Genomic DNA, 23002 nt, shown 5'->3' on the forward strand with positions numbered 1-23002 from the left:
TTCGTTCGATCGCTTTTTGCGTGGTCCTTAACTTGCTTTCAAGTCCCTGCCCCATATGCACTGGCAAAATGCACTGGCAAATGCATTGGCACTGGACATATTTCCCTGGCAAAATGCACTGATTGCACACCTTACTTTTCAATAATAATGGTAAGCTTCCAGTCAGGAGCTGGCAATGTCTGCCGTATGCGATCCAACCTATTTTTATTCTTCTGTGAATTTCCTTCTCATGATCAGGGTTCCCTCTGATTAATTGACCTAGGTAAACGTACTCCTTCACAGTCTCTAGTGGCCGACTGGCCATCCTGATCTCTTGTTCCTTTGCCCGGTTATTAATCATTATCTTCATCTTCTGCATAATAATATTCAACCCCACTCTTACACTCTCTCTGTTAAGGTCTCCAATCATTTGTTGTAACTCGTCTGCATTGTTGTTGAATAGAACAATGTCATCGGCAAACCGAAGGTCACTGATATATTTGCCGTCGATCTTTACTCCTAAGCCTTCCCAGTTTAATAGCTTGAATTCTTCTAAGCACGCAGAAAATCGCTATGGAGAAATTGTGTCTCCCTGTCTGACCCCTTTCTCTCCAGGTATCTCCCTGCTTTTCTTGTGTAGAATTAAGGTAGCTGTAGAACCTCTGTACATATTCTAACACGAAAGACGAGTCAGTAAGACAAGAAACTATTTACAGATTATATTTACAACAACGGTTGATGCGCTGACCGGTTAGATTCACAGCGCGAGCCTAGTTCGTTCTTCCTCCTCTTTTCTGGAGTGATGGCGACTACGCGCCTCGTTCAAACAAACAAATACCTCACGCATGTAGCAATATTTTCCAAGCTTTTTACGTAAGCGTTCTGTACTGCTTGATTACGTAGTGCCTCTACGATTGCTGGTATCTCTACTGAATCAAATGCCTTTTTCGTAGTCTATATAAGCCACATAGAGAGGCTTATTGTATTCTGCAGATTTCTCGATAACCTGATTGATGACATGGATGTGATCCATTGTAAGGTATCTCTTCCTGAAGCCAGCCTGTTCCCTTGGTTGACGAAATCCAGTGTTAACCTTATTCTATTGGAGATTATTTTGGTAAATATTTTATATAATACTGGGAGCAAGGTAATGGTCCCATAATTGTTCAATTCTTTAACGTCTCCTTTTTTTTGTGGGTTAGTATAATGTCTGCATTCTTCCAGTTTCCTGGGACCCTTGCAGTCGATAGACACTTCATATAAGCCAGTTTTCCAAGCATTATGTCTCCTCCATCTTTGATGAAATCGACTGCTATTCCACCTTATCCTCCCGCTCTTCATCGTTTCATGTCTTGCAGGGCCCTTCTGACCTGATCGCTAGTTATAGGAGAGTTTCTGTATCCTGTTCATTACTGTTTCTAAGTGAACTATCGTGACTCCTCTGGGTACTGTATACAGGTCAGCCTAGAATTTTTCCGCTGCTTTTACTATATCTTCGAGATAGCTGATTATTTTATCCTTCTTATCTTTTAGTGCATACATCATGGTTTGTCCTATGCCAGGTTTCTTTTTTACTGATTTCAGGCTGCGTTCATCTTTTGCGGCTTCTTCAGTCTTTCTCATGTTATAGTTTCGAATATCAGTTATTTTCGCCTTGTTGATCAGTTTTGACAGTTCCGCGAATTGCGTAACGCTGTGGGGCCGCCAGTCCCATACAACGGCGTAGAGCGCAGGACTCTGCGATTCTAGACGTACTGCGCTCACCGAGAAAGGTTAGAAAAACGCCCACATAAGCACAGCAGATAAGTGGCTGCGTGAGGCGGTTCGACCGATAACTGTAGAAGCGTCATTCAAAGCAAGTAATTATTCACTTCCGGCGGCGTTTTCTCTACTTCCTTTTTAAATAAAAAGATGTTGATCCATAAATATTCTCATAAACAACGGTTAACTTTTTTATTATTCGCTTTTGCTTGCAGTTTGGTTGTTTCCTTGGTTTCTCCCTTAGTAGATCGCCTAATTTCTCAACTCCTTGCGATTTTTGTTTGCAGTTGCCAATTTAGCACGAAAAGTGCTATACAGCTAAGGAAAAACAGACGAGGTAACGGGCGACATTCATCTTGCTTATGGGTCTAAGGGTTATTGCAGGGTTCCATGATGGACGCTCTTTCACATTATTTCATTTCCCACCTTATCTAACCCATATCACGTGTATATGGTTCCGGGCATCTACCAGCGTCGCGGCGAGCCGTAACTCAAGGAAAAAATGAAGCAAAGGGATAAGTTAAACGCAATTGGCGTTTTCTCCGGCCGCAACTCGTTCCGTGAGAGTACAGACCAGCTGAGTAACAGCCGCATCCCTCTCCTTGTCCCAGGATCAGCCTAAACAAAGAAGGTTGAACTAACAATAGCAACAGCTATGCGCGTGACGGTTGAATAGATGGTGACAACTGAACGCATCTCGAGTTAATCGCGCGGGTGCGGAATCTACGAGAAAACTGTCCTTCACTATACAAGAGATGGCGATAACTACCGCCATCTAAAAGGAGTGAAAAAGGCAGCATAATGCGGACCGATGTACAGCTGGCAAGTCTCAACATTGATCTGGTGGCGCTTTAGGAATGTGTGAGGAGTGGTGGCGTGGGTGGGGAGGGGGGGGGGGGGGTATGCCACTTGATTTCGGGGGGGGCCCGGGCCCCCCCGGGCCCCCCCCTGGGTACGTGCCTGGCAAGCTTTTATCTTCACCAGGACCAAACGGTATAACCTACCGTGCCCTATGTAATCTTGAAGAGGCTCGCAAATTGCTCCTGCTCTTGTTCAACAGCTCTTGGCAGAGAGGCACAGTTCCCCAGGAAAGGAAAACAAGTCGCCTAATTTCACTGCTCAAGCCTGGTAAGTCGTCGGTAGAGATTGCATCTTACCGACTAATTGCGCTTGCCAGTTACATCGGAAAACTTATGGAGAGGATAGTTCTAGCACGGCGAGAATGGTACCTCGAGCATTACCAGGTATATACAGATGCAATGGTCGATTTCAGGCATGGCCGTTTTTCCGTAGACAACGTTATCGACTTAGTGACGTACGTCTAACACCGTAAGTCCAGCAAAAAATATCTGCTGCTTTGTGTCTGGATGTTAAAAGAGCATACGATAACGTAACGCACGAATTGATTTTCAGCGCATTAGAAGCAGTAGGACTTGGCGGCAAGATCTATTTCTGAATTGGTAGCTATCAACATAAGAGATCTTTTTCATACTCACCGAGGATGGCCCAACCTCCCAACATTACAGTAACCATGTGGTGCCTCCGGGCGGAGTACTGAGCCCAACGCTCTTCAATTTAACACTCATTGGACTCGCCGACAGCCTTTAATGCACCGATAGGCTCTCCATCTATGCCGATGACATACGTATTTGGACGTCGGGTGTGATGCGACTGCAGCTTCGCGCGCGGATTCAGAAGGCAGCGACTTTAACATCATCCTACCTTCGAGAACAAGGACTTCAATTATCATGTTAAAAGGGTGCAGTGGTAGTATTAACAGAAAACCAATGTCTCCATACGTGATATCTGTCGACGGACAGATGATATCATGCAGCGCAAGTCAGAGATTCTTGGGGGTGGTTATTGACAGAAATCTCTCCTGGACTCCTCATGTGAATTTGTGAGGAAATGCCTGACAGGAATTCGCCATTTATTTAAGCTTCTAGCAGGAGAGACCTGGGGAGTGTCAATACAATCTATGCTGTAGCTATACAGTCCTCTTTATTGGATTCCTGCGGTATAGCCTACCGCTCATCTCCAACACCTGCAGAACTAACCTTAATACAACCCAAAGTATCCAAGTCGAAGCTCTCAAGATATGCCTTGGTCTACCGCGGAGTGCATCAATTACTGAAGTGATTGCAGTCGCTCAAGATTGCACTCTTAGAACGCACATTACCATTGAAACAGTGCGTGTGCACATAAGATACTTTGCTCGGACCCCTACGTATGACCTCGCAAGTCTCCCAATAGAAAGGCCCCACACGACATTCAGTGCGACTGTCTTCGCGCACCATGCCTCTCTCAGGTCAGGTTCGCACCTGTGGCAAGACCATCAATTCCTCCATGGTGTGTGAGCCGTACTCAAATATACCTTACAACCCCAGGACTTCAGAAAAAGTCGGACTTGCCAGCAACAGCACTCAAGTAACTTACTTCCTCCTCTTGTACAAGAAATACAGTGACATCACACACGTCTATACTGATGGCTCAACGACATCGATCCCATCCGGTGGCACTGTAGCTATACCAACAATGGGAATAACCCTACGGTTTAAGACTTTCCATATCAGTACGCCTACAGATGCAGAGCTCGCAGCTCTCCGCGACGCGCTTCATGTGATAAATGCTGAATGTCCTCGAAAATGGGCAGACTTCTGCGATTCAAGGCCAACCTTGCAATGGGTGTAGTCGTTTCTCCGACATGGAACTCACGATCAGCTCACGTGGGAAATCGTAGAAGTTATCCACCACTTGACAGAAAAAGGCCATTGTCACGATCCCCCCCAGGTTCGTGAACAAGGGAGGGCTCGAGGCACCCTCCGTTAGACGGACGCTCCGCAGCGTGGTGGTACTGAACGATGACTGACCGCTGAGCAGCCGTGCTCGTCCGGTGTTTATTGCGGTGCGGTGACCAATGTTGCCTGCCGAGCTTAGCAGGCCACCGAGCCTGGCGGCGAATGAACATTAGGCCTGAGGGGGCGTCACATGCTTGCTACACCCCCTCACGCCCAGTTTGTTTGCTAAATAAAAAACAAACGTCCATGTTCAAAATATGAGGCTCTGCCTCCACCCTAGCTGGGTCGACGCTGCCTGCTATCCAGCGAGTAACGGTCCGGTGTCCTCCGCCATCGAGTACTCCGCCTGGGCACCGGTGTTGACGGGTGGGTGTGGCAACGCCGGGTGCTGTCTGAGCCAGCCTCGCCCCATCCGGAGGGTCCGTAGTGGTCGGCCTCGTGAGTGATGCTGGGCTCGACACCGGTCCAACAGGTGCGCACCACTGGCTACAGTTGCCGCATCCGAGGTGGGTGGTGCTCCGCTGGAAGTGACTGGTGCTGCCGCTAGTCCTCCTGCGGGCTGGAACTCAGAAATGGCAGTCGAGGGGGCTCGCCAGGTCCCGAGGCGAGATCTGACATGGTCGGCGTGTCTGTGCCACATGGCCCCGTCTGGCATGCGGACGAGCAGCGATGAGGCGCTGGCAGGAGACACCACCTGTCCGGCAGACCAGGGTGGGCCACAACGAAAGTTCCTGGCGAAAACTGGAACTTCCGACTCTGGCAAAGGCCCGGTACGGCACCCTTGGTCAGCAGCCAGCTTCTGCTTCAGCTGCTTGAAGAGCACTGTGGATCGGAGGTCCGGATGCAAGACGTCCAAGGGTGTCTTGACCATCTGACCCAGCAGGAGCTCATAGGGGGCACGGCCAGTGACATCGTGAGGCGTGGTCCGGTACTGAAACAGTATCCGGGCAATCTGCGTCCGGAAATCTCCAATCTGGCTCTTCTTGAGCTTGTCTTTGCTGGTTTGCACCACCTGCTCGGCTGCACCATTTGAAGCAGGGTGGTACGGCGCAACCATCATCCGGCGGATTGTGTTCTTTTTCATCCAGGCCAGCTATTCTGTGCTGGCGAAAGCAGCACCATTGTCGGACACGATGAAATCCGGAAACCTCTGGGTGGCGAAGACCTGTCGTAGCGCTGCAATGGTCGTGCCTGCTGACTGAGTGGTGACAGGTGGAACCTCCACCCACTTTGAAAAGGCGTCCACCACCACTAGGAAGTAATGGCCCTTGAAGGGTCCCCCAAAATCCACATTTAGGCCGGACCAGGGTCTCTGTGGGAACGGCCAGGGGGTGATTTCCACATGATGCGAGGCTCGCTGATGCTCCTGGCAGATTTGGCAGCTCTGCACTAAGTAAGCGATGTCCTGGTCAAGGCCAGGCGACCAGACATGGTAGCAGGCCAGCATCTCGGTCTCTTGTATGCCAGGATGACCCGTGTGCAGAAACTTCAGAACCCTGGACCGGAGACTTTGTGGGATCACCAGCCACGAACCCCACAGTAGCGAGCCCTGCTGCAAGCTCAGCTCAGAGGCCTTGTGGCTGTAGGCCTGCTGCACCAATTCCTCTCCACGGGAAACCACCTTGACCTCCTGAGACAGGACTGCGTCCCGGCTGGTCGCTTGAGATACCGCAGATCTGTAGAACACCTCCGGGTACGCGTCTTCCAGCCTGAACACTTCAGCTGGTTCAGCACAGCATCAGGCACCTCTGGCAGGGGCAGGCGGCTCAGGGCATCAGCAGCGCCCAGGTCCTTTCCCGGACGGTAAACTAGCTGGTAACTGTAAGCTTCCAGCCTCATCATCATCACCATCATCAGCCTGGTTACGCCCACTGCAGGGCAAAGGCCTCTCCCATACTTCTCCAACAACCCCGGTCATGTACTAATTGTGGCCATGCCGTCCCTGCAAACTTCTTAATCTCATCCGCCCACCTAACTTTCTGCCGCCCCCTGCTTCGCTTCCCTTCCCTTCCCTTGGCATCTAGTCCGTCGCCCTTAAAGGGAAGCTGAAGCGGTTTTCAATTTCCATGAATTGCTGGGATTGGGAAGAACAGACCTAATAATTTACGGTTCCGAAATTTTTTTCTTCGTTTTGTTAATATAAGGGGCGGAAATCGCTTTCTAAATCACCCCCGCGGACACGCCCCCATCGCTTCCCGGAGCGCCGGGTGAGGAGGTTACCAGAGGAGAGAACCGGCGAGAGTGACGTCACTGGCGGAGACCGAGCTGCCGGACCGGCGTGCTGGCATGCGCTGGCATGCCTCTTTCCGTCCTGCGCTTTACTGAACGACGCTACGAGAGATTTGCCGCCGCCGCCGCTCACGTTTGTTTTGCGATTTTCGTAAACTGTTCTTTCCTTCTGTGCTGCGTGAGTGCCTACAGCCAAGGGCGCCCAACATGCCCTCGTTCTGTGCAACATTCGGCTGCGCGAACACACGCGGGCGAGACGATGTGGTGTTTCACAGGTTCCCGAAGCACAAGAAGCTTGCAGCGCAGTGCGGTGAGGAGAGATAAGTTCGTGCCGACGAAATCAACTGTGCTGTGCTCGGACCATTTCCGCGATAGCCGGATAGCCTTACGACAAATGCGGAAACGCATTGTTGCTAGCGTTGCTATGCTCCGTTTCATACATCAGGTGCAACGCTGTGGAGGCTTGAGATACTTCTTGCAGTGGCTGCGTTCGCACTTATAAAAAGTTCGGTGTTTCTTGACCCGATTTTTGAGAAAACTTTTCATATATAAGTTCAGTTCTGAATGAAAAAAAAAAGAATTTACCCATAGAAACAATCCGTGTATGCTAACACGTTCTTTTGAATCAATTTTCTTTTCGGCATTCTTTAATTGCAGCCCGTCGCGGCAGCTTCACGTGCATGCTCGCGCGAGCAAATGCCGCTGGCACGCTGCGAACCATAGACGGAAACGCGCGCAGTAATAAATTTTGGTAACCGGACTTCGTGCGTAGCTTCCACGGCGTTGCACCTGAGGTATAAATTGGAGTATAGGCTTGCCTAGTGACATTCGACGTACGGTTGCAGTTATCATGTTTACCACACGGCGGTGCTAAAACTACCTAATATCTTTATGTCAACACTAGCATGAAGCGCGCATACCGACTCTTGATCGAGCCACAATCGCAAAGTCGTCGAACCATATTCTGAATATTGCACATATAATCCCCCTGACCATCTCGATCTGGATGTGTATGATAAGCAACTTCCATGAGTGTACCTCGCAGCACTGCATGTGCGCGCTTTGAAACGCGGCACTTATGTTCGCGATCGTGTATCAACGCTCAGAAAACCACGGGACTTCAGACAAGCAGCGGCAAGGTGCTTGACATCGCGGAATTGTACCCGTGTTTACAATCTAATGAGAAGTTAGTGCTTCGGTATTCTTCCAGCAGCAAGTTCCCAGTGACACTTTAGCGCATTTTTTCTCCCGTCATTGGAACGTGCAGCTACATGAAAAAAAAAGCACACGTAACAGCTAAGATTTCCAGCGCGCGAGAAGGTGTGCACATCGCTCTCGCTTTTGGCACACTCAAAATCGCCGTTGCCGCCATCGTTTTGCGTATCGGCTGTCGGTTCGAACATGTACGGCGAAAATACAAGCTGTCCGAGACAGCGAGAACGTTCCATAATGCTTGCAACTCAGCTATGCAGCCAGAACAGAACAGCGTGCTATGCCATAGCTACGCTCTCAAACGGCGGCGCCGACCGGCGACTGCCGCCACTGACGTCACAGCAGCTCCGACCAATAACGGGCAACAGCGGCGTTCGCGCGATACCCTGAGGCGCTGGTGCGCGTTTTCATGAAAAAACAGCCGCTTGCGCTTGTTTCCGCCCTTTTTGAACGAGATATTCGTGTTCAGGGGACTCAAAACTGTAGAATGCCGCAGAGAACTCATTTTTTTCGAAAAGTGTTTCAGCTTCCCTTTAATGACCATCGGTTATCCTCCCTCCTCATTACATGTCCTGCTCATGCCCATTTCTTTTTCTTGATTTCAACTAAGATGTCATTAACTCGCGTTTGTTCCCTCACCCAATCTGCTCTTTTCTTATCTCTTAACGTTACTCCTATCATTCTTCTTTCCATAGCTCGTTGCGTTGTCCTCAATTTGAGGCCTAGCTGGGAACTGTAAGCTTCCAGCCTCAAGGCCCAGCGTATCACTCCAGGTGATGCCTGCACAGGAACTGCCTTGTCAAGCCCCAGCAGCCTCAACAGCGGCCTGTGGCCCGTGACCGCCTCGAACTTCCGGCCCCACAGATACTGGTGGAAGCGTTCGACACCGAACATGAGGGCCAAACCTTCCTTGTCCAGTTGGCTGTAACGTTGCTCTGCAGCATGAAGCCGTCGAGAAGCAAACGACACAGGACGTTCCTGGCCATCTTTGTCCCGGTGTGCCAGGACGGCTCCCACACCGTACGGTGACGCATCTGCAGTAAGGACGAAAGGCTTGGCAGGATCGAAGTGCACCAGCACTGGAGCCTTGGTGATTAGCTCCTTGCTGCGCTGGAAGGCCTGTTCCAGCTCCTTCTTCCAGACCCATTGTTGACTATCTTGATGCAGAAGATGGAGCGGCTGTAGATGCTGCGACAGGTTCGGCAGAAAACTCCTGTAGAAGTTGATGAGGCCCAGGTAGCTCTGAAGCTCCTTCTTGTTCTGGGGCTTAGGTGCCTTGAGCACAGCATCAACTTTGAGGGGAGCCGGGGCTAGGCCTGCCTGGGAAATGTCATGTCCCAAGTACTCAACGCTGGGGGCTAGGAAAACGCACTTTTCCAGCTTGAGCTTGAGGCCGGCGTCCTGCAGTCGTGCAAGGACGTTGTGCAGGTTCTGCAGGTGGTCCCCATCGTCGCTGCCAGTAACCAGGATGTCATCCAAGTACACCGCCACGTGCCTCATTCCGCTGAAGGGGTTGTCCATCTCCCTCTGGAATATGGCTGGGGCCGAGGCCACGTCAAACGGAAAGCGCGTGTACTGAAAGTTGTCGATATTGTTACATACTTCTGGGCGGCATCCTGGAGCACCAGCTGCTGGTAAGCATCTCTGAGGTCGAGCTTGGTAAACTTCTGTCCACTGGACAATGCTGACTAGCGATCTTCAATCCGGGACAGCGGGTACTTCTCGACGGTAGCGACGGGGTTGATGGTAACCTTGGAATCCCCGCAGACTCTGACACTGCCGTCTCGCTTGAGGACTGGTACGATGGGAGTGGCCCATTCAGATGTCTTGACAGGTACCACGATGCCCTCTCACTGTAACCATTGCAGCTCCTGGGTTACCCCGTCCTTCAGGGCGAACGGCAGTGGGGGAGGCTTGAAAAAACGTGGCCGGGCTCCCTCAGGTACATAGATGCCAGCCGTCGTGCCGGCGAATGTGCCCACCCCTGGCTGGAAGAGGGACTTGAACTCGGTCAGAAGGCTGGGGACGTCTTTCACCACATGCACGCTGGCTTCCTGGTACTCTGGCAGACAAACGCCCAGTGCATGAATCCAGTTTCGGCCCAGCAGCATCAGCGACGACCCCTTCGTTAAGTAAAGGGGAAGGGTTCCCTCCCTGTCGCCAAAACGAACGCTGACCTGTGCCTGACCCTGGACCTGGGAGAGTTGCCCAGAGGAGCTGCGCAGCACCACGCCCGAAGCCTCGACGGACACGCCAGGGAAAGTACGCTTGAAGAGTTTCCCGGCCATTACTGACACCCTGGCCCCTGTGTCCAGCTCCATGGAAATGGGATGCCCACAGATTTCGACGGTCAGCATGTACGGCGGCACAGACGACGGTACAAAGCCTGTGTGCCACGTATCGAAAATCGGCGATTTGTCGGCTACAACGTGGAGCCTGGCAGCGGAAGAACTTGAGCCTACTGCCGCACACCTCCGCCGCGTACCCTTGCGACGGCAACTCAGGCCGCGGGCTTGTGTTACCTGGGCTTGAATCAGGCTGCTGCTGCTGTTTGCTGTTCGTCCTTCCTCTTCAGCATACACCTGCCAGGTGTCCAGTTTTCCCGCACGTAAAGCATTCTGCTTGAGAGAACTGGCACTGTGAGGGGGAGTGGGCACCACCACAGCGACCGCAGGTACTGCCCTTTGTCGCGAACTCGTTGACCGCAGCTTCCGCCGACGGTGAGCCAGTCGCACGGGAAATCTCGCTGGCGTCCTTGGCGGCAGCTTCCATTGCCAGCGCTGCCTTCACGGCGTCGTCCAGCGAGGGGTCGGGAAGCTCCAGAAGTCGCATCTGCATGGCGGGGTTGTGCAGCGAGTCCAGCTGGTCCCCGAAAACGCAGGCACTCGCTAGCCCGCGTAGCGCAGCAACGAACTGCCCGAGGGTCTCTCCCTCCCGGCGGCTTCGGTTGTTGAAGCGGCAACGCTCCATTAGTGTGGACGGTGCTGGGTTGAAATGCGAGCGCAGTATGGCGAGCAGCTCACCCAGCGTCTTAACGTGCAGCGTGGCTGGCTTGAGAAGGTCGAGCAAGAGGCTGAAGTCGCGGGTCGCACAGCTGGCCAGCAAAATGTCCCGCTGTTTGGCCTCGGGTGTGTCGTTTGCCCGGAAGAACACGTGGACTTGTGTTGTGTCGGCAGCGGCAGGCAAGCGTGGGCCCGGCGCCCAGCGAACGCGCGGCGAGCGCCCGACGCAGAGAGGGAGACGCGGAGCCAACTGCTCCTGATGAAAACCGAACAAAGGACTAAGCCGGCTAGCGGCCGTTTATTACCAAAAAAAAAAGACTCCACACGCCAGATGGCACCTCCTGAGTGGTCCAAGCTCGTCACATGACAGAAGGGGGGTGCGCAATCTAGCTAGACTACAACGAAACATAAATGTATAATAACACGGAGATCTCGTAGGGGGAGACACTATACCACAACTTGCTCCTCGTAAATTTGCAAGGCGGACCAATCTTCCTCGAACAGCTCGAGCCTTCCGTAGAGCGGCATGGCGGCAGCAACGGGAGGCGGTGTTTCGCCGCTCGTGGCAGCGTGGGACGATCTGTGGGTACTCGTCGCCAGTGTCACGATCCACCCGGGTTCGTGAACAAGGGAGGGCTCGAGGCATCCTCCGTTAGACGGACGCTCCGCAGCGTGGTGGTGCTGAACGATTACTGACCGCCGAGCAGCCGTGCTCGTCGACGTTTATTGCGGTGCAGAGACCAATGTTGCTTGCCGATCTTAGCAGGCCACCGAGCCTGGCGGCGAACGAACATTATGCCTGAGGGGGCGTCACATGCTTGCTACAGCCATGATATCTTATTTTAATGGATACCAGCTCATTGCGGCATCATTGTAAGAGATTACGCAGATAAGTCAGCTCGGACTAAAAAGCAAAGAAAACCATTGCGTCCCCATTCCTCTCTCAAGGACCGACTCTGCGAGACAACTTCTCATTCTAGCACACACGCTCTCCTTAGCAGAGTGGAATACCGCACATACAAGGCGCACTAGAAATCTTCACTGCAGCTCAGACCTCCGGCCGGACTGCATCCACTCGAAGCGTCTCTTCTGTGTCGGTTGTGGCTGGGAGTTTCCTTGCCGAAAGCTTACTCAGCACTAATTGGAATAGCTCATAGTCCTGCATGTGATGTTTGGGGATGCGAGGAGAACAATGACCACTTATTGTGCCACTGTCCTCGATTTCAAGCCCAAAGACAATCTTTGTCCAACACATTGAGGAAACTAGATCGTCCTCTGAGTGAACAAACAGTACCAGAGCACCGTCCTCACCGATCATCGACTCAGAAGGCCGTGAAAGCACTTTTGTGCTTTCTGAGAACGTCTGGTTTGCGCGAGTGGTTTTGACTCAGTGACTGTCTATGCACGTCTCCATTCCCTCTCTCTCTCCCTTCTTTCTCTTCCTATTCTTCCTTCCTCCAGCGTAGGATAGCCAACTAGTCCCTTCAGTGGTTAACATCCCTGCCTTGGTAATATATATATATATATATATATATATATATATATATATATATATATATATATATACACATAAAATGTCCCAGCTAACTTGGTCCAAGATTTTGAAAAACCTATGCGTTTTCAGAACAGAAATCGCGTGGTTGTTGTTAGCGTTTATCTAAACTTACAGTACAATTATTTGCTCGTCTTTGCTTGAGTAATTAGCCGATATAAATTAATTAACTTTTTAAATGCAGTCTAAGACGTTCAGGTGTCAATAGAAAAGTTGTGGAGCTTCACAGAGATTGCCCAACCCAGGTACTTTCAACGAGATAGACCTAGCGTGGCCGTTTTTATTCGGGAAAAACGAAAGCCCGGGGAGTTTAAAAAATACCACGTGACAGCGCGCTCTGTGCGTCCGAATGCGCCGCGATTACAGAGCTCTCATGAGTAATTTGTAAAAATGTCGTCAGCGCCGTGCCTTCCCTCCACTTACGAGAAAGGGCTTCAACCTTTGCTCGGCTCTGACATTACCGGCTGCGGCTGGCGACGGCGCTCCGAAAAAGCAGCCGCTCATGCCTGTCGCCAAAGAACGCGGCGTCATCAGCCGCTTATTCCTATACGACGAGAAGATGAATTTTTTACCAGCGTTCAATTCGATGCGGAATAGAAAAAATACGCACAAAACATGCATAATACATCTGGAACCTGTGCGACAGCATCATTTGTTACAACGCCACTTTTCTTCCAAGCTGTGCCAGCGGCTTGGCGCATGTGAGCTCGACTGTCTATTACTGTCGTGCCGCGCAAGCGTTTCAAAGAATTTGTTTGCAGTGCCTCAAGCATGCCATACTCAAGCGAGCAGAAGGCGAACATGGTCTTAGCCTTGGGAGTGGCACGGGGCGACAACAGGAAAGCTGCCAAGGTATACCTAAATTGGCAATGTTGGGGAAGACCTAGCGCGAACACAATTATGAGGAGTTACTTGATGCTGAAACAGGTAGCTTCAAGAAGACGCGGCACAGAAAGGGGACCATCAGTGAAGAGGCTGAAGGATACATTTTGGCTATCATGACTGCAAACCCTCATTCCAGCATGCGTGATGTGACTGGTGAGGTCGGTATTTCAAAGTCTTCAGTGTCAAGAGTTCTAAGGAAGGCTGAAATGCATCCATGTCACCTCCAACTGCATCAAAAACTGCAAGAAAGAGACTTTACATGGCGGCTTGATTTCTCAAATTGGATCCTTGTGAACAGTGACGAAATACCGGATTTTTATACAAGGTGCTCTGGACAGATGAGGCAACCTTCTCCAGAAATCCCCAAGTCAACATCCATAATGCGCATTACTGGAGCGATACGAACCCGCATTGGGTGGCGCAGACCAGACACCACTACCAATGGTCATTCAGGGTGTAGTGCGGTATCTTTGACGGAAGAATAATTGGCCCCATACTTTTTGACCACATGCTTACTGCTCAGCGGCACGTGAACAACATTTTGGAAGGCCCAGTCGAAGATTTTCGCTGGGATCTTCCTCTTGCGTTTTTAAAGCGAACTTGGCATCAGCACGACGGTGCACCAGCTCACAGCAGCAGCCTTGCCCGAGCTTGGCTTGACGAAGCCTTCAAACGCCAGTGGGTCGGGCGGCATGGACCAGTGGCATGGCCTGCAAGGTCACCGGACTTGACACCTCTTGACTTCTTGTGGGGACATTTGAAAGACCGAGTGTACCGGAAACCTACAACTACACCAGAAGGGCTAAATGCAGATATTACTGAGGCCTGCAGTGAGCTACCATCTTACGTCATCAAAAAAGCTACATCAGACGTGCTGAAAAGGTGCCAATACTGCATTATGGCGGAGGGCGACTTGTTTGAACACATTCTTTAGACACATCACAGCGAATAAATCTCTACGACCAATATCCATGAAAAGAGCCATCTGTGTGAAACTTTTGTATGACGTGGAGAAGGCACGTAAGTAATATGAAATTACAAATTCTCTGCCGACAAGGAATAGACAGGAAGCTGAAAAGCAATCTTCCGTGTCAGTTTAAAATGTGTCAGCTTTTGTGACAACCAGCGTAATTCACACGACGTTATCAAGCTTTTTATAATGCGTGTTTGCTTGTTGGGTGAGTTCACTTGCATGAGTTCCCAAATTCGAACTCATGCGCTTGTCATTTTTTCTCCGCATTCATTCTGCGATCTATAGCGTGAGAGTGCAATTATCGCCGCAGAAAAGGGAGCTGCGCTGTATTTCAACTGCCGCCCGAATCCACTGGCGTTTATCTCGCAACCAAGCACAACGCGAAGCTCTGTCGCGGGCAACACGAAAGGTGCGAAGCGAGCGATGTTTTTTAGAAAGCACGGTTGAGAGCGCTGTAATCGTGGGGCCTTCGAGCGCACAGAGCGCGCTTTCACATGCTATTTTTTAAACTTCGCGGGCTTTCGTTCTTCCCGAATAAAAACGCCCACGCTAAGTCTATCTCGTTGGAAGTGCCTGCGTTGGGCAATATTTGTGGATCTCCATAACTTTCCTATCGACGCCTGCATGTTTCAAGCTCTATTTAAAAAGGTAATTAGTGTAAGTTTAGATAAACGCTAACAACATCCACGCGATTTCTGGTCTGAAGAACACAGGTTTTTTTCAACATGTCCAAGTCAGATGGGACACCCTATATATATACAGCATAGCTCTAGGCGCTTTTGCGCCACTAAGAGAGCTCGTACTTAGTAGCTTACTTCGATTCAGGTGTATCGGAAAGAACTAACGATGCTCAGAAACAGTCGGTAGCAGTCCTCCATAGCCTTGTTTGGCATACTAAACCTGAACTAACGCAGAAGAGCGACAACGGTCCAGGAGCAGAAAGGCAACTGACTTTATCGCCAAGAACGGCTTGTTCTTATACAGAAAACGCTATGACGTCACAGGGTCGTGTGGCGTCACTATATCAGAGCATAGTTAGATATCACAAGACGTCACACACAAAGCTTGCGCTACGACAAAACCTAATCAAAAAATTGGAGGACGCTTAAGCTTCGCCTTCAAGAGTGGAACGCGATAGCGTTCCCGTCGACCCGCCAATGGGTGTAAGACAATGGGCTACAGGGCAGCCATCACTTACGAGGCGCCCCGCATCAGACGCGGTGAGCCATATGGTCGAGCAACGCGGCGTTCGGCGCAGCAACGAAACGTGCGCCTGAGCAAGCGGAGCGAACCAAAGAACTCGGTATCCCGGAGGGGGAAATGATGCACGCCAGCCAAACGCCGTGATCGGCACGGGCAGAGAGATAGAGAGATAGTGATCTAAAGAAAGGAAGGACGCTTGATTCTACAGAGGGAGCAAGACGAAGCGTTGTCAGGGGAGAGAGTCCGAGCCGCGACAGCTCCAATGCGCGCGTGGCGCGCCATCTGTCGGGGCAGCGCCGTACATGGAGAGGAGGGGGTCTTCTGTGTTTGCCGCAAGATGGCTCTCCGTGTGCGGAAAGCGCAGAAGAAATGCAGCGAAACGCACTTCGCTACTCGTGTAATTGCGACTTCTGTAAGTTACATGTTCATAATTACCGATATACACCACAGTATAACTTTCCACGGCTCGTTTCGAAGGCAACACCGCATTCACTAGAGGCGCGTTTGTACCTTTTGGAAGCATCGAAATCGTGGCTGAGTGGTAGCGTCTCCGTCTCACACTCCGGAGACCCTGGTTCGATTCCCACCCAGCCCATCTTGGAAGTTGCTTTTTATTTATGGAGTGCCTGCCGTGATTTATCGCTCACGGTCAACGCCGCAAAACGCCGACGCCGACGACACCGGCTTTTCTGCGACACGAGCTCCTTAAAGGGAAGCTGAAGAGTCTGTCGAATTCAATAAGACGCTCATATACGGATGCGGGAACCTTATAAACCATGTAGGTAAAATTTGGTTTTTTTTTCAATTAGGAGCGACGTAATCGTCGGTTGAAATTGCGCTGTAGCTCCGCCCCCCGTCGAATGCCGCGCGCTGCTGCTGACGCTGAAGATGCGAGCGGAGACCGGAAACCGCGGTGTTGTGACGTCAACTTTAGTGTTTTGCTCCTTCGCAGCCTGCGCGACCGTGCCTGACCGTGCTTGTTTCTGCGTGCGTGCCGTCGTAATCTGCTTCGATCGACCCTACATTTCTTTGTTGGTGCGTCTGTGTGTATGTAGAGTGGTGGTCAACGTGCGCAGCATCAACTGATGTGGTGGGCCGATCATGCCGTCTTTCTGTGCAGCCTACGGTTGCACGAACACCAGCGGCCGCGACGATGTTGTCTTCCATTGCTTCCCACAAGACAAGAACCTTTTAAGGAAGTGGGAGGCTGCTGTAAAGCGAAAGAATTTCAAGCCCTCAAGAACAACACTGCTGTGCTCCAACCACTTCCGTGACGACGATTACCACCAGAATTTCCACTAGCAGGCTTTCTAAACGCAGCGCGAAAAGATCGGAGCAACGAAAACAAAGACGGCATGAGTGCGGACTGACTGATGATAACTGGTGTTGGAAGGCCTTATGAATACACGAACTCGCCCAAACCTGGATTTTGATTTACTGCGAGCTCCTTCATGTTAGCACGCTGAACGGAAGGTGCATGTTTATTTCCCACCCTTGGCGCAGGTTTCGTCGCAAAGCGCCGCGAATTTTCTATTTGCACGTGTGTTGTAAAACAGCCTGCACGCAGCTACCATAACGCAGTGCAAATGTAGAGTTTGCATGTGCTGGAAAGCCGGCGCACGCCAGGACGCTACGCTCCCCCGTCTCTCGCGCACAGCGAGAAACCGACCGTCTCACGTAGCCGACGGAATTCGCCGCCTTTACGACTTCGGTTACGAGTAGTGTGCGGATGGCGCACAGATGAAGGTCACTACACGTACTGCATGAACCGGGAAGCTTTTCACGCGTTTGAACCGTCTTTGTAGGTTGCCGACAGCTTTGGACAGCGCACAAATGCCGACGATCGCATCCCCGCTTACGTTCCACGAGGAGGCATGCAGGAACACAACACTGCAGTTGTTTGACCGGAAACGAGCTCACTAGATCGGCGAAAGATCGGCGAGATCACTAGATCGCTTTGCAAAAAACATACTCACCAAAGAGCATTTCCAACACGAGGAGATCCCAAGACTTCGCTTTCGTTCTCGTCGAAAGCACTGCTCGCACCAGCATCGTTTGCTTCTTCGAGAGGCCGGCTCTTTGCAATCGGCTCGTACATGTAGGGAGCAACGCCGAACTCTTCAGAAAAACGCAGTCTCTCTAAATTTTCTATTACCTCTTAATTTTCCATTACGGCACCAAACCACCTGGCACCGCGCTTCATGTGGAGCGGCAGCGGTCGGTCGCTAAAGTTGACGTCACGGGTCGCCCGACCAATCACAGGCGGAAACGAGACGCGCGAGCTGGGCGTGTCCGCTGCTGCACTTTTCGTCGAAATAAAATATATTTGCGCTTTCTTTCGCTGAATTTCGATACGATATTCGAATTCGGAGGGTTGAAAATCATTATGTACACATGTTCACTCATTTTTTCTGGGAAACCTTTCAGCTTCCCTTTAACGCTATCGCGTTAATATTATTCATTTTAGGACACGCATTGTTGTGTAGTTTCATGTGTACGCCTAATACAAAAGTGGAGATCGATTCCATAAGCACTTTCAGCGGGATAATAGCTAGCGGCAGGTAAAGTATGTTGAAGAATGCCGCAATAAGAAAATAGTAGTGCTGAATGTCTGGACGTTGGAGTAAGATGTATGGATGACCTCATCGTCAGCCTGCAACATTAAAAGTTGTTGCCACCGTCGAGTCCAACGGAGTTTGCAAGGTCTAACTTCTGGCGGCGATGTATTAGTGTTTGCCATTGAGACAATGCCCCATGTTGGAATTGTCAGTGCCGTCTTCCATATTGGGAAAACTACCAATTTAAAGAATGGCGTACCATTCGATCGTCTTAGTGTAAAAAAAGTAGATATGTTGAATCTGTGTACAGCACCAGACGAGACCGCACGGGCAACTCTGAACTCTGCCTGGCTTTTATATTAGCAGAAAGAGAAGTTATATACGAACTGTGCAATGAAAACACACACAAAACACACAACATATATAATAAACGCAAAATAATGTTGATGTATTTGGTAAGCAAATGCTCCTGCAGTTGGTGGGTGCGCAGTGCTATAGGAGCTCCATAATTTGGTTTTTAAATTATAACACGTTTTTTGAACATGTGAAGTAATAAAATTGTTACTGTTATTCGTTATTACCAAATTACACGCCAAAGTTTTGGCATACAGCCTATATCAGAAATAAAAGTACTCAAAACGTAAACATTAGGAATTTCTCATCATAAAATTCAGAAATAGGCGCGTTAATGTAAGGTTCCGTGGGGAGACATTCAAAACCATCTCTCTTGTTTATCCCAAGATGGCTTCTTCGTAGCTAGATTTGGAACTTGATCGTAGCTTACTTGTGGTGTACAAGCTTAACTACAGCTTCTCCCGCTGTTCCCATGTATTGTGAAGAGGAACACGTCCTGTAATTGAAATTGTTTATTTGCCATCCTGTACATTTGCAGATTGGGATTGCAGAAAAAAGCTGTCCTTGAACAGCATGACGTGTCTACAATCCCTTGTTTCAGCAGGAACGCAGTATCAAATATGCGTACACACATATACACACATATACATACATATATTGCAGTATACTTATGCTTCAACGACATGTTTGTGACTCACACTTTCCTCGCAGCGTCAATGAAACAAATGCAAAAACATAGGTACATAATACAAATGGATACTACATTGAAATCGTATACATCAGTTTGAGTTACTTGGATGATGACGTAAAAGTAAAAAAAAATCAAATAGCATCGAATTGTAATAATTTAACAGTGCTCGATATTATGTATGTAAGCTATTATTTCCGATAGTTTGAGAATGGTGTTGGTACAAAACAATGCTCAAAGTTTCTTGTTGCATAATTTGGAGCTTTTCTCTTAAGTTGGGCTACAACACGCCGGCTGCTAATACTTCGATAGATTTTCAGTCTGTAGGCATGATTCAGGCGTTATCTGTAGAGATTGTGAGCTGGGATCACACCAGAATTATTAAAGAAAGTTATTGTCGATGCTGTGTAGGAAGCATTGTATATGTGGCGGAGATATTTCTTTTGTAACAGGTGAATATATTCTAGATTGGTGGATGGCATGTTCCTCCTTACTAATTGGCAAAAGTTTACATGCGATCGAAGTGAATTGTACAGCAACAGTTTAATACATGTTGAAATAATGGATCTCATATGGCCTGTTGCATCAGTTATTCTACGGATTTTGCTCAGAACGTGTTTAACGTGATGGTCCAATGACATGTTCGCTAAAGAAAATGACACCCAGATATTTGAAATTCTCGACTATTTCAATACTTAGCACGTTTAATACAATGTCTTGATGGGGAGGTATGTACTCATTTTTCGGTCTGAATATAACGGTTTTTGTTTTGTTTGCATTTATCATAATTAAATTCACTCTGGACCATTCCTCTAAAGGTTTCATTCTATTGTTACATTGTTCTATACGAGCGTGTATATCATTACCGGTGAAAAAATACTCGTGTTGTCCGCATAAATAGCAAACCTTGCCTGAGGGTTGATATTGAGGAATAATTAAGTTAAATATTGAAAAGTAGAGGACCTAGAATACTTCCCTGTGGCATTCCACAATGGACTGCTCTAGCCTTAGAAGTAAATGTCGATTTTGGCAATTTGTATTCTTTTAGATAAGTAGGACGTCAAAATAGATAATGCCTGTACTCGTATTCCATACTAATTTGATTTCTTCAGCAAACTGCTATAGTCAACTAAATCAAATGCCTTAGAAAAGTCTACGAAAGCACCAACAACTATAGCTTTGTTTCCAAACACTGTTAATATACATTCTTTCTGCTCTACTAATGCTAACTCGACTGGTTTGCTCTTACGTAAATCAAATTGGTGTAGTCTTAACGGGTCATGTTTTTCATCAAAAATTGTTGTCCTCGAGTGCGATTTTTTTTTCACACTTTTGAAAAGATTGGTAGAATACATACCAGCCTTTAATTTCCCAATTCATTATGATCTCCTTTTTTATATAGAACAGTAGCTTCCACAGGCTGCATTCTCGCTGGGAAAAATTGCTGATTCCAAACACACGTTAAAAATGTGGGTGAGTATATTGGGGAAATAATTACAACTACATGTTTACTTGGGCAGACTTCAAAACCGTCATTGCCACAACTACTGCTATTGTTCAAGGTTTTCGTAACTGACAACTTCATCCGGTGTGACGGCCTGAAGGTATATTGTGTTCTCACCTTGAGTGCAAATATCCTTACTAGTATGAGAGGGCGTAGAGTGAGCACTAGCCATAGCTGTGAAAAAAATAATAATCAAGTGCATCAGCTAGTTCAATGCCTGATAACTCTGCCATTCACGTGTAACTGCGATAAAGGCTTGGGCCAATCACTACGATTCAAAAGTCTGTTCAAACTCGACCATAGTAGAATGTGTTTGCGGCTTTCGATGTCCAGGAAGATGAGGAGTACGCTGCATGTGCATGCCGTAACTTCTTAGCTTATTTCGATACTTCTTAAATGTGGCAAGATGATCTGCTGATTGCGTGTGGAGAAAATGTTGGTATAGCTTGTCCCTCATTTTCATTTCATTGCGTAGATCAGCTGTATTCCATGGTTCTCTGGTTTTTCTACTTTTTTCTACGCGTCCTGGTAGGAAAGCTGGGGTGGTATAGGAGGAACATTATATCAATGAACATATTGTAAGCCTCGATGGCATCCGTTCGGTTAGTTATCACACCCCACTCTAATGACAACACACAAAATGATTTGAGAGATGTGTCTGTAATTAGTTGATATGACAGTGATGGGAACTTCTTCCCTCTTAACCCACTTTTTTCAGCAGACAGAAACACCGAAAATGGTCGCTATAGAACGAGATAAGATTGCAGATTTTATGTTTGACTGTAAGTAATTAGTGATACATAAATCAAGAGTCGACTAGTACGCTTATACTCGTACTAGTACGCGTGCTTATTAAGTTGGCAAAACCATTCGATAATATAGCCATATTAAAATAATTCAATGGTTGACTGTTGGAACACATGTCAATGTTAACATCTCCACCAGCTATTAAAGTTTTGGAATTATCATTTTGAAACACATATGCAAGAAATTGACCGTAGATATGTATAAACGCCAATATATCACCAGTCGGTGGTCGATAGCACACAGAAAATACGTGCTTACCAGTACACAGTGAGAATATTTCATAGTCTGGTAAAAGCACAGTATAAGAATCAAGGATTTACAATTCAACGTCACCTGCAATCAGCAATGCTACTCCACCCCCTCGAGAGTGCGACCTGTTTAAATAGTAAGTTCAAGTAGTATAATTAGGCAACATAAATATATCGCTTTCAGAAGTGCTTCATGTTTAGGCTAGCATGATGACCGAAAATTGAAAAGAAAATCTGGTAAGTAGCTCTTCCAAGAACATCTTGTTTCTCACAGATCGCGTATTTAGTGGCATATATTTTATGGAGGCTGTGGGAAATGCTGCGAGAATTTCATTTACATCATTAGGCAAGTAAAGGTTCACTTCTTCATACGTCCGTCAGGTATTGCACAAATTGTATTTTTTAGACCTCAAGTTCACCCTTCTCTTTAATGTGAACTGCATGAGCTCCGTCGGTCTTTCGAACAAGGACGTTACCGTTGATTTACAAAACAAATTTATTACCCTTTTGCTTTCGGCTTCTTTCGTAGCCCGTAGAAGCTCTCTACTGCGCCGAGTGAAATTTTCTTGAAAAAAATTCAGAGAGTGTCGGCAGTAAGGGTGTTCTATTTTTTGAGCCACGCGTCACTGGTTTCTTGCTTTGTGAAACGGATAATAATTCCTGGTACTTTGCCTTGCTTAGCGGGATGCCGATGCACTGATGCAATATCAGCCTTTCTAAGCTGAGGTACTTCAGGGTTATCAGTGACTTCATTAAAGAGGTCATCAAGTTGTCACCCTTCACAACAGGTATTTCGTGAACTTCTAGGTTCAGTCGCCTACTTCGGAACTTAAGATCATTCACCTGCCGTTGAAGGTCGTATTCTACCGATATATGACCTTTTATCTTTCTTCTAGTCCTGTAACCCTTTTCCTTACCACCTTGATTTCAGTGTCTTGCTTAGTGATCTTTTCTTGAAATTCATCGAATTTCTTGCATAGGAATTCAGCAGTGGCAGCAGTCACAGCTTAAATAAGGGAAAACTGCAGCAGTACAAAGACTGATGAAATTTACTAACCTGCAGCAGCAGTGTACATAGAATCAGACGCGCTTCCAGCTACTGCTGCCGTTGCTGAATGCGACTCAAATGCGGCAACTGCAACAGTAGGGGGTCCACAGAATCAGACGTGTTTGTGCAGCAATGGTGTTATCGTCGGCTCGTAGTCAAGTCACACACACACACACACACACACACACACACACACACACA

This window comes from Dermacentor albipictus, unplaced genomic scaffold (assembly GCF_038994185.2).
Source record: "Dermacentor albipictus isolate Rhodes 1998 colony unplaced genomic scaffold, USDA_Dalb.pri_finalv2 scaffold_26, whole genome shotgun sequence".
Classification (NCBI taxonomy): domain Eukaryota; kingdom Metazoa; phylum Arthropoda; class Arachnida; order Ixodida; family Ixodidae; genus Dermacentor; species Dermacentor albipictus.